The sequence below is a fragment of the Delphinapterus leucas genome, chromosome 13 (genome assembly GCF_059928025.1).
Source record: "Delphinapterus leucas isolate spDelLeu-1000000601 "Yukka" chromosome 13, BTC_Dleu_Yukka2, whole genome shotgun sequence".
Taxonomy (NCBI): Eukaryota; Metazoa; Chordata; class Mammalia; order Artiodactyla; family Monodontidae; genus Delphinapterus; species Delphinapterus leucas.
Genome location: NC_143141.1, coordinates 79,184,842 through 79,197,588, shown reverse-complemented (window position 1 = coordinate 79,197,588; position 12,747 = coordinate 79,184,842). Strand labels below are relative to the sequence as shown.

Here is a 12,747-nt window from a genome sequence, read left to right as displayed (position 1 = left end):
CTGACTTACAGTCCAAGCTGTTGTTTAAACCTAACATCACTTATTATTTCAACCATATTTTTGACAAGTAGTATATGAAATTTAAAAAAACAAAACTGATTTCCAAATGAGCATAAACCTCCTTGCACTAATTTCTATCAGACACCATCCCCCAAAGAGAACAAGAGAATGTACTGAGCACTTGATTTTATGCCAGAGATGATATTAGGAACATTATATTTAATTCTCATTACAATTCAGCAAAGTAGGTATTGTATTCCTACTTTACAAATAAGGAAATTGTCGTCAATTTCCCTACCGTAATAGACAAAGCTACTAAAATGGCAGAGGATTCAACACCATCAAGACTTCAAAAGCTCCATGCTCTTTTCTATACCAACCAAGCATAAACCATCACTCTGTTCCCCAACCTTCCTTTTGCTAAACTATTCCAGTCTCCTGGACAGCTCTTTGCCATTTATCTCTTCACGTGCAGATCCTACAAATCCCTTAAAGTTTGGCTCAAATGCCACTTTCTCCATTAAAACCTCCCCCAAGTCATCTTTTTCTCAATTCTCATGGCATTTAATTTGTATTTTTCAATGTATTAATATCATCTTATCCATTAGACTTTAAAACTTCTCTCAATCAGAATTATGATAGAAAAAACATGAACCACAATTTTGCACTTTCTGGTTATGCCAGTGTTCTGTGAAATGTTAATAGTCATGAGGAAGGAGACCAAAAGAAGGATACTAAATACTGTAATAGGGAGAGAGGGAAAATGATAATATTATCAACTATACACCCATTAAAAAGCATGAAATGGATATATTTATGCATACATGGAAAAAATTCTAGGATACTAAGTGAAAAGGCAAGGTGAAAACAGTGTTTCTATCATTCCACTTTTGTAAAACAGAAAACAATCAGAAAGAGTGACACAACCATTAACAGTGGTCACATCAGGAAAAGGGTATACATGATTTTTATTTTACATTTTATAGTTCTATACTCTGAATATTTGCCATTTGTTACTTATATTTTTAAAATATTTAAAATATATACATGTTAAAAATCACTATAAACAAGTCAACTTGGAAATCAACAGTCTTATATGGTAGAACTCAAATATACATACACCTATACATAAGAGAGGTTATCATGACTTATCAACAAACATAACAGAAAAACATCTTTTCAATAAATTAAGCATCACTTAAAAATATTCTCTGGAAAAAAAAAAAATATTCTCTGGAATTCCCTGGCGGTCCAGTGGTTAGGACTGAGTGCTCTCACTGCCATGGGCCCAGGTTCAATCCCACCCCTTATCTGTAAACTTTTAAGGGTTTTTAAGATGATACAAAGGAATTTACACGTATACCCAATACCTACTATAGTAACTATCTCTAGCCACACCTTCATGAGACTTTGAGTTAAAAAAAAATCAAAATCCAATTTGTAGATCTAAATATTCTATCATCACCTGATTTAAAGGAATTACACTTGTGGTCAGCACTTAGTTTTTTAAATCTAAGTTAGCTCTACCTTACTCTTTGATATATTTCTGCAAAGTGTTTAAAAAAAACAATGGAGCCAACCAAATCATACATTTAAACACAATATATTTGACAGTATGCTATAACAAACATGATTTACGTATTTCTAGCTTTCAAAGTATTTCATAGTATTGTTCTTTGTAAGTATTCTTTGACAAAAAGTTAGGAAAGAAGAGGTGAACTGGTTTAAAAACAATTTACCATTACTCCCTACCACTCAAGACTATCACTGACCCGAATTCAGAAAATCCCAATGGAAGCCAAAATACTCCAGTTTCACACAGCATGTGAATACATAAAATTAATCACTACAGGAAGCTAACTCCAAGTCTGGTGCCCTGAAGGTTAATTATCCGGGGTAAAATACACCACATTAAAATCTGAGATGGATCAAAGATGTGCCTTTCTCAGTACACATAGTGAGGATCTGTAAATTGATCCTCAGGAAACTAAACGTGCTAACATTTTGGAAACACTTCATGTACTCCTCAGGGATATTAGCACCTCAATTTTAAGGTCACTGGTTCTCAAATCCTCACAGTACATCAGAATCTAGACAGAAGGTTTGAAAACTACTAACACTTAGATCCCACCTATCTAAGACTTATTTGAATTAGTCTGGGCAGGGAGAAAGGCACAGATTTTTATTAGTATTTTTAAGCTCTCCAGGCAATGCTTCCCTGTGCAGATAGGATTGAAAGCCTTACATACACCATACCACCTACAGCTAAGGGATATATTCACAAGCACCCTAATGGTTTTCCAATGAAAAAATTTTGTGTCATTCATCATGGTGTAACAGAAACAGAAACCAGAACCAAAAGATCTAGAATATGGTACCATGTTTGCCTCTAACTAGCTGAATGAACTCAGACCACTTGAACTCTCTGGTTCTGTTTCCCCATTTACAGATGAGAATAACAATGCTTCCTCATAAGGTTATTGTGAAGACTAAATTAGATAATATGTGAAATTGCAATATAAGTCCTTTCTAGAATATTAACTCACCATAATGAGTGAACATATTTTTTTCTGTTTAAGACTCAATATATAATCCTTTGACACAGTAATTTCTCTTCTGGTTATTTAACTTACATAAACAATAACATAAAAGGATGAACTGAATAATGGTATTTGCTGCAGCACTGCCTGCAGTGGTTCAAAAACAGAAAATGAACAACCTAAACTCGACAAAAATGCGTTAGCAAAATAAAAAGCCATACACTAAGTATTACAAGTTATTAAAGTTATATGTACTAATACAATAAAATATCCATGATATTAAATAAAAACACCAAGGTGCCTCAGGTGTGTAACCTGATCCCAGTTTTGTTTAACAAAAGAGGGGCAATGTATATGTTAGTGTGGAGTATGAAAAAAATAAACATCTAACTTTGGTAGGAGAGGGGGTACTGTTGGTTTTATCTTTTTATATTTCTGTGTTGTAAGGCTTGTTGACATTAGCAAATGAAAGTTTTTTTTAAAAAGGTCCTATATTAATACAGTTTAAACACATTATAATTTAGAAGCTTTATCACAGTCAATAGAGTACAAGCAATCTTGTGCTATTTTCAGTTCAGTTTAGTACTAGGCTGAATGCCCAACAACAGAAGACTTGTCTAGAATGGCTACCTAGTAATTTTCAATTGTTACACGGTATCAATAGAATCAGTATGGCACCAAGGAGAAATAACTGAAGAAATGTTAATTAGGTTGTAACAGAGGACTAAAGGAAATCATTTGAGTTCATGGTCTGAGAGAACTGGAAAAAATAAAAACCACTTTAAGCAGCAGACTTTAGTGCAGTTTTTAAAAGATTTTTTCTTCCGACAAAAATTTTTCAAAGTGTGTTCCTTAATCACCAATGCACAGTGTTCTTTAAAATAAGAGGTTCCTCGTCCAATACATTTAAGATATGCTGCTCCCCAGCACCCACTTGTTCTTTTGCAAGCTGAGTACATGGTCATTCTGGAATTCATTCTCTGTGATAACAGCATAGTAAAGGCTCTGAGAAGTCCCACAATTAAAACTGTTTAACTGAGAATTTCCTGGCAGTCCAGTGGTTATGACTCTGCGCTTACACTGCTGAAGGCCTGGGTTCCATCCCTGGTTGAGGAACTAAGATCCTACAAGCAGCACAGTGCGACATGCATGCATGCATAAATAAATAAATCTGCTTAACTTTAACCCAGTATTATTGTAACTTTCTGTAAGCATGTTAACAAAAAGCTGATTATTTTGAGAAGCAGCTATTTCTAGTCATTTCCAAGAAAAAAATGAACGAGTTATCTATTTCAACTTTCTTGAACTTTTGTCTAGGAAAAGTCATAACCTATGACGGTTAAAAGGTTTTAAAATGTTTAGTTCATGATAGGCATAATAAATAGTCTAAGAAAAATATTAGCTGTACAAACCTTTGAATTAAACAAATATGAGGAAATTTTTTAGGTGACGAATATGAACTGTGATTTTTTTAAAAGTTCCTCAAATATTCAAGAACAAGCCTTGAATTGGTGATCTGTTTCCCAATGACTTTAAAGTGATATGACCAAACCAATTTCCTAAAGACATAAAAGTTAAAAAAAAAAAAAAATTCTAAGTTGTTGCTTAGAAAACAACCAAAAACCAAACACCTAGACTGCAATGTCTGAAAAGAGAAACCAAATCTATGTCAGTTTCAAGGAGTACTAAGTTATATGCCATAAAAAGTGTCTGTGGTAGAAACAGTCTTGAGTATAATCTAAATGAAATTTACTCTATATTCATTTAAATAAAAATTTTTGGAAGAAGGCACACCAAGTAACTCATAGGAAATGTACACAATAAAACAAAAACTAATCTTAGGAAAATAACTAAGCAAATACTAAATAACAAAAACAGTAAGAACTTTAACTTCTGAAAGACACAAAGATGGGGGGGGTGACACAGCACATTACAAAGAATTTTCATTATCCAATTCCTTGGAGACATCCTTATTTCTAACACTAAGCTTTAAAAGAAATCTCTTATATGGGGTATTATAGAGAACACAGAGTTGTAATAGAAAATATGCTCAACAACTCTCTTCGCAGATGCAAGGTTTCAGAATCTCATTTTTTTAGTCAATCCCTGAAGGAAAGTCATGTGTCTAACTCCTCTAACACAATCCAGGGAAAGCGATTCACAGTAATCATGTTAAGGGTTGCTGGAAAATATAGTCTGAATCTTCCCAAGATGTAATCTTGGATCTCCAAAGTCTTCTTCAGAATTATTCAAATTTAAAAAGGCCCTGGATTTCCCTGGTGGCGCAGTGGTTAAGAATCCGCCTACCAATGCAGGGGACACGGGTTTGATCCCTGGTCTGGGAAGATCCCACATGCTGCGAAACAACTAAGCCGGTGCGCCAAAACTACTGAGCCCACGTGCCACAACTACTGAAGTCCTCGCGCCTAGAGCCCGTGCTCCTCAACAAGAGAAGCCACGACAGTGAGAAGCCCACGCACCGCAATGAAGAGTAGCCCCCGCTCACCACAACTAGAGAAAGCCGGTGCTCAGCAACGAAGACCCAACGCAACCAAATAAATAAATACATTAAAAATAAAAAAGGTCCTTTAATCTAGTGTGCTGCTACCTGTATCTCCAATCAAATCTTTTCAATTCTCCTCCTTACCTCCACTTTAAGCTCTGCCATTCTCCCCTATCTGGGTCACTACACATACTAAACCCTCTGGCTAAATGCTACTACTTCACCCATCTCTTGACTAAATTAACTTTTCTAAGTCTTTTTATAGTCAACTTTACCTCTTCTGGAAAGCTTTTCCTGACCCCCTGCAGTGTCTACCTGAGTCCAGAGCACTTTTGCAGCACCACCTCCAGTGGCACTTAGTGTACTGCACTGTGTAAACATGAGTTTAATCATCTTCCTCTCCACTGTAAACATAAGCTTATAGTTACAGTAAAACTGTAAGAACAGGAATCACTGTACCACTAACATCTAAGGACAATCTGGCACATGATAGGCCTGCAAACCTCAAAAAATGAATGCAAGTTTCTGGTAGTCTAGCTTGATGAAATGATACAACTTAGAATATCCAGAGTAACAAATGGACTGAAAGTCAGGTAATACTCCATGAGTATCTTCTCAACCAGACTTACCATAAAAATTAACAACAATTTATCTTTGGCAAGATCCTTGAATACTATTTTTGCCAGTGTAAGAGCCAAATAATTTAGAGATTAAATGACGGCACCTTTGGATGAAAAGCAATCAATTATATTTCAACTGCAAGGTGGTCTAAGAAAACATCTGTAGGCAAAACCTGGAGCTATCACCTTCTCTAAACTCCAAATCTTAATTCTGTTTATGTTAAATTGGTTTCAAATGACTCAGGTTTTGCCACATAAAGTACAACGTTTTGCATTAAATCATGCTAAAAGTGCTAATACTACACAGATGTTAAATAAATGACCTGGTCACCAAAATGGAAGACACAAGTAGCTCCTTCCTGTATACAATTCTTTGTTGGTATGTAACAAAGTCATACCATAGTCCATATTTTTCTCTACCAACAATGTGCCTCATTTGACTGCTTAGCAAAAGACCTGTACTTACAGTCAGCCTGCCTCTGCCGTTTATTTACCTTTTTTTAACATGAGAATGAATAAAACCATCTTATACATTAGTGAAGACTATCTCCTGCTGATCTCTTTCAGAAACAGTGCCTAAAATCAGAGATTACCACCTTGAGATCTAGAACTTGCTACTCTTGACATAAAATGTCCAGTAAAACTGAAACCACAAAGATTTCTCTAAAACTAGTCTCTCTACACACTTTTTTTCTGGGGGACTAAAGGAAAAAAAGAAAAAAGTTAACCCCCCCCATACTATTTTTTATGTACTCTGGCGGTTTTATTTTCCTAGGCAGGTATCCAATATGTGGTTTTGTAATGTCACTTTACAGTCAATTTCACCAAATCCCTTCCAGGAAGCAGATTTTTGGAGATTTTTATGGCCCAAATATACATATCACCCTAGGGAGGTGAAAATGGCTGCCTTCTTTTGCTGTACCATTTGCAGTCAAAGTATTCTGACACCCTAACTACCCCTTCTCCCTTCACACTTCTTCCTCCTTTTTGTATTTGGTAGCTACAGTGAAATTCTGGAATATATATATAAGGTGTACACAATCTAGATGTTTTCCAGTACTCTATAATCTTTTCTCGCTCCATAAGAGAATAGTAAGAGAATAAGAAGTGAAAATCTGTGATATGTAAACTGAAAATGGATGGGATTACAGAAGCTATATTTGCAGAGGTGGTATACACTAAAGAAACTAGCTTTTTGCCAACCTGCTTGAATAACCATCCCTTTTAACTTCTTTTCTTTGAATTTTATTTATTTATTTATACAGCAGGTTCTTATCCCTTTTTAATTCTTTAATGCACTTTAGAAAAATGAGTTAGGCAAGGGCCAAATACAACTTTTCATTTTAAGAAAAATCAATGAGGGACTTCCCGGGTGGTGCAGTGGTTAAGAATCCGCCTGCCAATGCAGGGGACATGGGTTCAATCCCTGGTCTGGGAAGATCCCACATGCCGTGGAGCAACTAAGGCCCTGCGCCACAATTACTGAGCCTGCGCTCTAAAGCCTGTGTGCCACAACTACATGCCTAGAGCCCGTGCTCCGCAACAAGAGATGCCACTGCAATGAGAAGCATGCGCACCACAACGAAGAGTAGCCCCCCCTCGCTGCAACTAGAGAAAGCCTGTGCACAGCAACGAAGACCCAATGCAGCCAAAAATAAATAAATAAATACGATAAAATAAAATAAATTTTAAAAGTCAATGAAACAAAACCTTCTGCAATTTCAATAAGAATTAAAATGAACCTCTGTGGGAATTCCCTGGCGGTCCAGTGGTTAGGACTGAGCGCTTTCACTGCTGTGGGCCGAGATTCAATCCCTGGTTGGGGAACTAAGACCCCGCAAGCCTCGCGGCATGGCCAAAAAAAAAAGACACTTTGGAAGCTGACACTTGTGTTCAATTAGGCAAGCTTTAATTTCTCATTTATAAATAAGCTGGATCTTCTGAGTTACTGAAAGGAAAAGTCACTAGGGAAAAAATATTACTAAGCTTATGTCTCTAAGCATACTGCTACATGAAAATCTGAGAAGAAAAAGCATATGCCATGCACCTACCTATACAATAATTCTATACAATGTATCACTGGAAAAGCATGAAAATAATATTTCTCTGTAAATTCACTTTTCCACTGCAAAAGCAACTTAAAAAAATGTCTTCTATCTATATTGCTAAATATGAAAATCACTATTTAAACGTTAGCTTCTAAATGATAGGGTTTGAAGAAACCTTTTTCCCACCACATCAGAATTCAGGAGTGAGAGACATTAGGAGTTAGGCTGATGGTAATCCAAATAGCTCCTTTATTACTGAAAAGCTACACTGGAAAGCATAATCTAAACCTAGAGGAACAGGGCTTCCTAACACCACACCCCACAATTATCCTAACGCAGTCACAGGTAGCACCGGACAACCATGGTCCTCCTCCAGAAAGGGACAGAGTCTATCCCTGGTGGCCTTCAGAAAAAGCAAAGTGCTTTCTGCAGGGGCCAGGCTCCCAAAGAGAAAGAGGAAAGGGGCTGAGCATACTTGATCAGTTCCTTCTTACAAACTCATCAAAGGGAAGAGTGAGAAGGTGGGACAATAGGAGCAAGTCAGACTATTTTTATGCTTTCTTAAGAACAGCAAAAAAATCTAATATGTCACAAACCAATTTACACTATTATAAGTACAATTATTACCTTAATCACACCTGTCAGTAAAAATGGCCTTAAACTGTGAATGCAAGCTAGACGAAGCCATATGTGGTACATTCAGATGTCTAAAATATGTATCCACAAGTCTTAAAAACATGAGAAAATACGGAATATTTTCCTATCTTAGAAACGCAACGAATTCAAAGGTTGTTAAATTAGAAACTACAAAGAACTTGAGTCCAGGTGACAGAAACAACCTCCACTTAAAATTATGAAGATCCTATCAGTATCTATACAAAGGGGACCGTCTGGTCACTGAGAAGATTGGTTTTGGATGTCACACCTGGCCCAAATCTCTAATTACTTCTGTAAATAGGATAAGTACCTGCACAAGAAAATAAATTATCTTTCAACACCAGAAATGTTTATAGACAAGTATGGAAGGTTTAAGAAACAAAATCCTCATATTCGTATCTGTGTTAAGACTGCATTATTTGGTTTATATACTTGTAATGCCTAAGAAAAACTGGCCTATTTAAAGTGACAACCTTGTAACACCAACTTTAATACAGCAGTAATTAACTTACTTTTTAAAAAGCTGAAATCTTACTAATATCAAAACATCAGAGAACTTTAGACTCAAATTAAGAAAACCATGTGTTAAAATTAAAGTTTAAACTGTTTGAAGATGTTTAAGCTTGTTAATCGCAAATCTAACTCGAAGATAAGAGACCTGTGCAAATAACAAAAATGAACTTTACAAAAACATGAACTTTAGAAGTGAGAGCGTGGCAAGGACATATATACACTACCAAATGTAAAATAGATAGCTAGTGGGAAGCAGCCGCATAGCACAGGGAGATCAGCTCCGTGCTTTGTGACCACCTAGAGGGGAGGGATAGGGAGGGTGGGAGGGAGACGCAAGAGGGAGGAGATATGGCGATATATGTATATGTATAGCTGATTCACTTTGTTATACAGCAGAAAGTAACACAACATTGTAAAGCAATTATACTCCAATAAAGATGTTAAAAAAAAAAGAACCAGGATTCTGAAATATAACTTTAATTTTTTAAAAAATACAGCTTACTTCATACAAAAACCGCCCTCAAGGACACCGAAAGACAATTCTAAAATAACTGAATTTCACCAAAAATTGGACTTTTAAAGACATTCTTGAAATAAGGGAAATGCCAGCAACTATTTAGGACTGTGCAGATAAAGCAAATCATTTTTTAAAAGGAGGATATTAAAAAACTAAGAACAGAAACGTATCCAATTAAAACTATTTATCTTTGTGTTTTTAACCGTATTCCTAGCCAGAAATCCTTAAATCATCCTCCAATGCTCCAGGTCACATGGTGAAGAGTCACCTATTAAACATGAATCCAAGCAGTAAACAAGCTTTTAAAATCCTTAGGTAACACCCTTTATTAAAATTTTCTTGGTATACAATACCTTTACAAGTATTACATTTCTCTCAAGCATTTAAAAGCCTTTATCTAATAAAGCTTTCCTCAAAAAACTTCACCCCAAAAAATCTGTCACCAGTTTTCTTAAGTTAAAATCTCACAAAGTACTAAAGTCCAGATTTTAACATGATTGTCTTATTACACCTAATACGTCCGCAATTCCCATCCTACCCAAATGCTTAAATATGTGTTACAATGAAAAGCTAAGAAAAATCGGTTTTCCCCTAGCTATGTTTTCAGAAGTAACAGTAACTTTTACACGCGTGTTTGGGCATACAACTTTTAACAATTTATCTTCCCCAAATTTGGCCCAGTTCAGATACAAAACGACTGCTAAAATGTTTAAAGTCCCTAATCTCTTCTTTGGTTTTAATGTACACATTTCCCTAAGTATCGAAATCTGTTCCGATAACAAAAACACAACATTCCTAACACACCGAACCCAAGTCGCCTTTTCTTTCAAACCCACACCTGTCTACCGGAAGCTTTTCCTGCACACACTCGGGCCCTCGAGAATTCCCACACTTGTTTTCATAAGCCCACGCCTTCCTCTTCGCCCACTTCCAACTCGCACGCTTCTCGGGATCCACCCGGCCTCTCCCCCCCATTCCCGGCCCAAGGGCTGGGCGAGCGGGCGGACAGCTCGGTCTCTAACCCCGAGCGCGCCGAAACCAAAGGAAGAGCCGGGTGGGCCACCCAGCGCCGCGAGACTGAGGCGTGGGGAGGAAAGGAAGCGGGAAAGCCGAGAGCACCCCCCGCCGGGCCCACACCCCCTTCCGGCACCCCTCCCCCGGCATTGTGCGAGCGGGCCCAAGGCCGCAGCCGTCCCGGGCAGCCCGGAGGCCCCATCCACCCTCCCTCCCGCAGGCGGCCCCCGACAAGGCCGCCACACAAAGCCCGGGGAGCCAACCCCACGGCGCCAGAGCACGGGGAGAGGGTGCAAGCGCGACTGACTTACGGGGCTGCTGCGGCCGCGCTGCCTCAGCCGGGGACACCGACCGTTGGGCACACGGCGGCGTCGCTCTTGGCCGTCCTCCTCTCCTCCGCCTTCGGTGGTGGCAATATCTTCTTTCTCCACCTACCTCCCTCCCCCCCACCCCACCTCCTCCTTCTCCTCCCCCTCCTCCTCCGAACCACCGAAGTACCGAGGGTGAGACACAGAGACTCACAACAACATGGCTGCCACCGCCGCCTCCCCTCCCCTCCCCCCAGGCCACCGGGCGCGCGCAAGGCACCCCGGGAAATAAGGGAGGGAACACTCACCGAGGTGCCGCTCCTCTCAGTGGCTTCCGACGCTTCTCCCGCGCTCCGGGCGCCGGCCGGCGGGAGTTCTGCGCGTGCGCACGCTTTCTGCGCTGGCGCGTTTCGGCCTTCCCTCCCGCGTGTGCTCCCCCGCCCTCACCTTTCGGGCTAGCTGCCGGTTCTGGGCTCGGCTGGGGCGCCAGGCGGGAGTTCGCGCCGGGCTCGGGAGTGCGCTCCGGGGTCTGGAGGCGCAGGCGTGGTGTTTCCGAAGTCGGCTTACGTCTCTCTTCCCGCGTGGGGCCTAGTCTTCAGAACTCGCTTACCCTCGGCTTCCTGCCCCGTAGCTCATTGTTCTCCCCCAGCTGCCTGTGCGGGTATCAGCGCCCCCGACCTCGGTGTACTCCTCGCACTTCGCTTTCGTGGTGCTGGCACCCACAAGAGCCGGACAGTAATCCAGGCCTTTAAGGTTTCACCCTTACCCTCTCCCCGAAGCAAGACGGTGGAGACACAACTTGGGTGGAAGAGTGAACCCTTTAAGTGGACTGTCATTCTCCTAGTCTTTACTGCATGGGCAGGTGGAGCCGGCTCAGCAGATTGCTGCCCCCCTTCCCCCCCCCCGTGCTTGGCCCGGTAAACACAAAGGAAACTCAGGTGGTTCTCCTACGCCCAAGTGTGTTCTGTTCAATGCTAATAGATGTCCCTGTAAAAAATGTCCTATAATCAAGTAAGCATAGGAGACACTGGGAGGTAAATATTTTGCCTGCTTTCTCCTTTCCCGCCGTTGAGCTGGTAACAGCAAAAGAGTTTATGTACAGTTGCTTAGTCTGGGTAAAAAGAGGTGAACCCATCAGAGGCCCTCCCTGAGAATTCGGAACTGGGACTAAGAGACCCTAATCTCTCCCTAAGAAGTCTCTTAAACCTGGGATCTCTGGGCTGATTGGTCCTACCGTGTGGATAGGAAACCCATGGAGACGAGTGGAGTTGAGAGAGAAGAGGAGAGTTCTGACATTTTTCTTTCCCTTTGTTCCTGGACCTTGTTGGCGGCCTCTTGGGTTCTGAAACAAATGCCTCGATTCAGATAATAAAATCTGCTTTTTTGTTTCAGCTAGATAAAGAGAGTTTCTGTCACAACCAAGAGTTCTGACTAAAAGCCATGCGTATACCATAGTTATTATTTATTTAGTGCTTATAGTATGCAAGCACTATAGCTTTTTCCTTGTCCCATTTAATATACTCATAAGCAGGGTGCTTCACTAGCATGTGACCTGTGCAGTCCCACAAAGCCTCAAGCTTTAGAAAGAAGCGTTCCTCAATTGGTTTAATGCTTCGTTGTTGCCATCTAGAAAGTCTTAGTTTTTGGAAAAGAGAGGGCCCTCGTTTTCATTTTGTACTGGGCTCCACAAATTATATATAGCCCGTCCTGTCTATGAAGTATTATCGCTGTTTAACAAAAGGCTTCTTTACTACCAGACTGCTTAGCACCCTTAAAATCAAAATGTGCTTTGCAAATATCCAAGTGAGGGACATGGTATGCAACATTTCCCAGACAAATTTGACTGTATAAGACTTTTTTCCATGGTAAATCTGTTAGAGGTTTTGTGCTCTGCAGAACACAGATCAAAGCCCAGCCCTTTAGTGATTTGACTGCCTATCTCCAGCTCCTGACTCCCTGTGCATGGTGAGCAGTTTCTTGCTTCTGTGCCTTCAGTATGCTTTGCAATCTGGCCTTGCTCATTGAGC

At 39.9% G+C, this 12,747-nt stretch overlaps 1 protein-coding gene across 5 annotated transcripts in view; it reads right to left on the bottom strand.

Moving 5' to 3' along the window:
• PUM2 (pumilio RNA binding family member 2) overlaps window positions 1–10,855 on the bottom strand; it is a 91,715-nt gene extending 80,860 nt beyond the window's left edge. For all 5 annotated transcript variants that reach the window (XM_089923403.1, XM_022574365.3, XM_022574367.3 and 2 more), the window contains exon 1: window positions 10,724–10,855. The gene's annotated coding sequence lies outside the window, so the exon portion shown is untranslated. The remainder of the gene's footprint in view (window positions 1–10,723) is intronic.
• Between the last annotated feature and the right edge of the window lie 1,892 nt (window positions 10,856–12,747).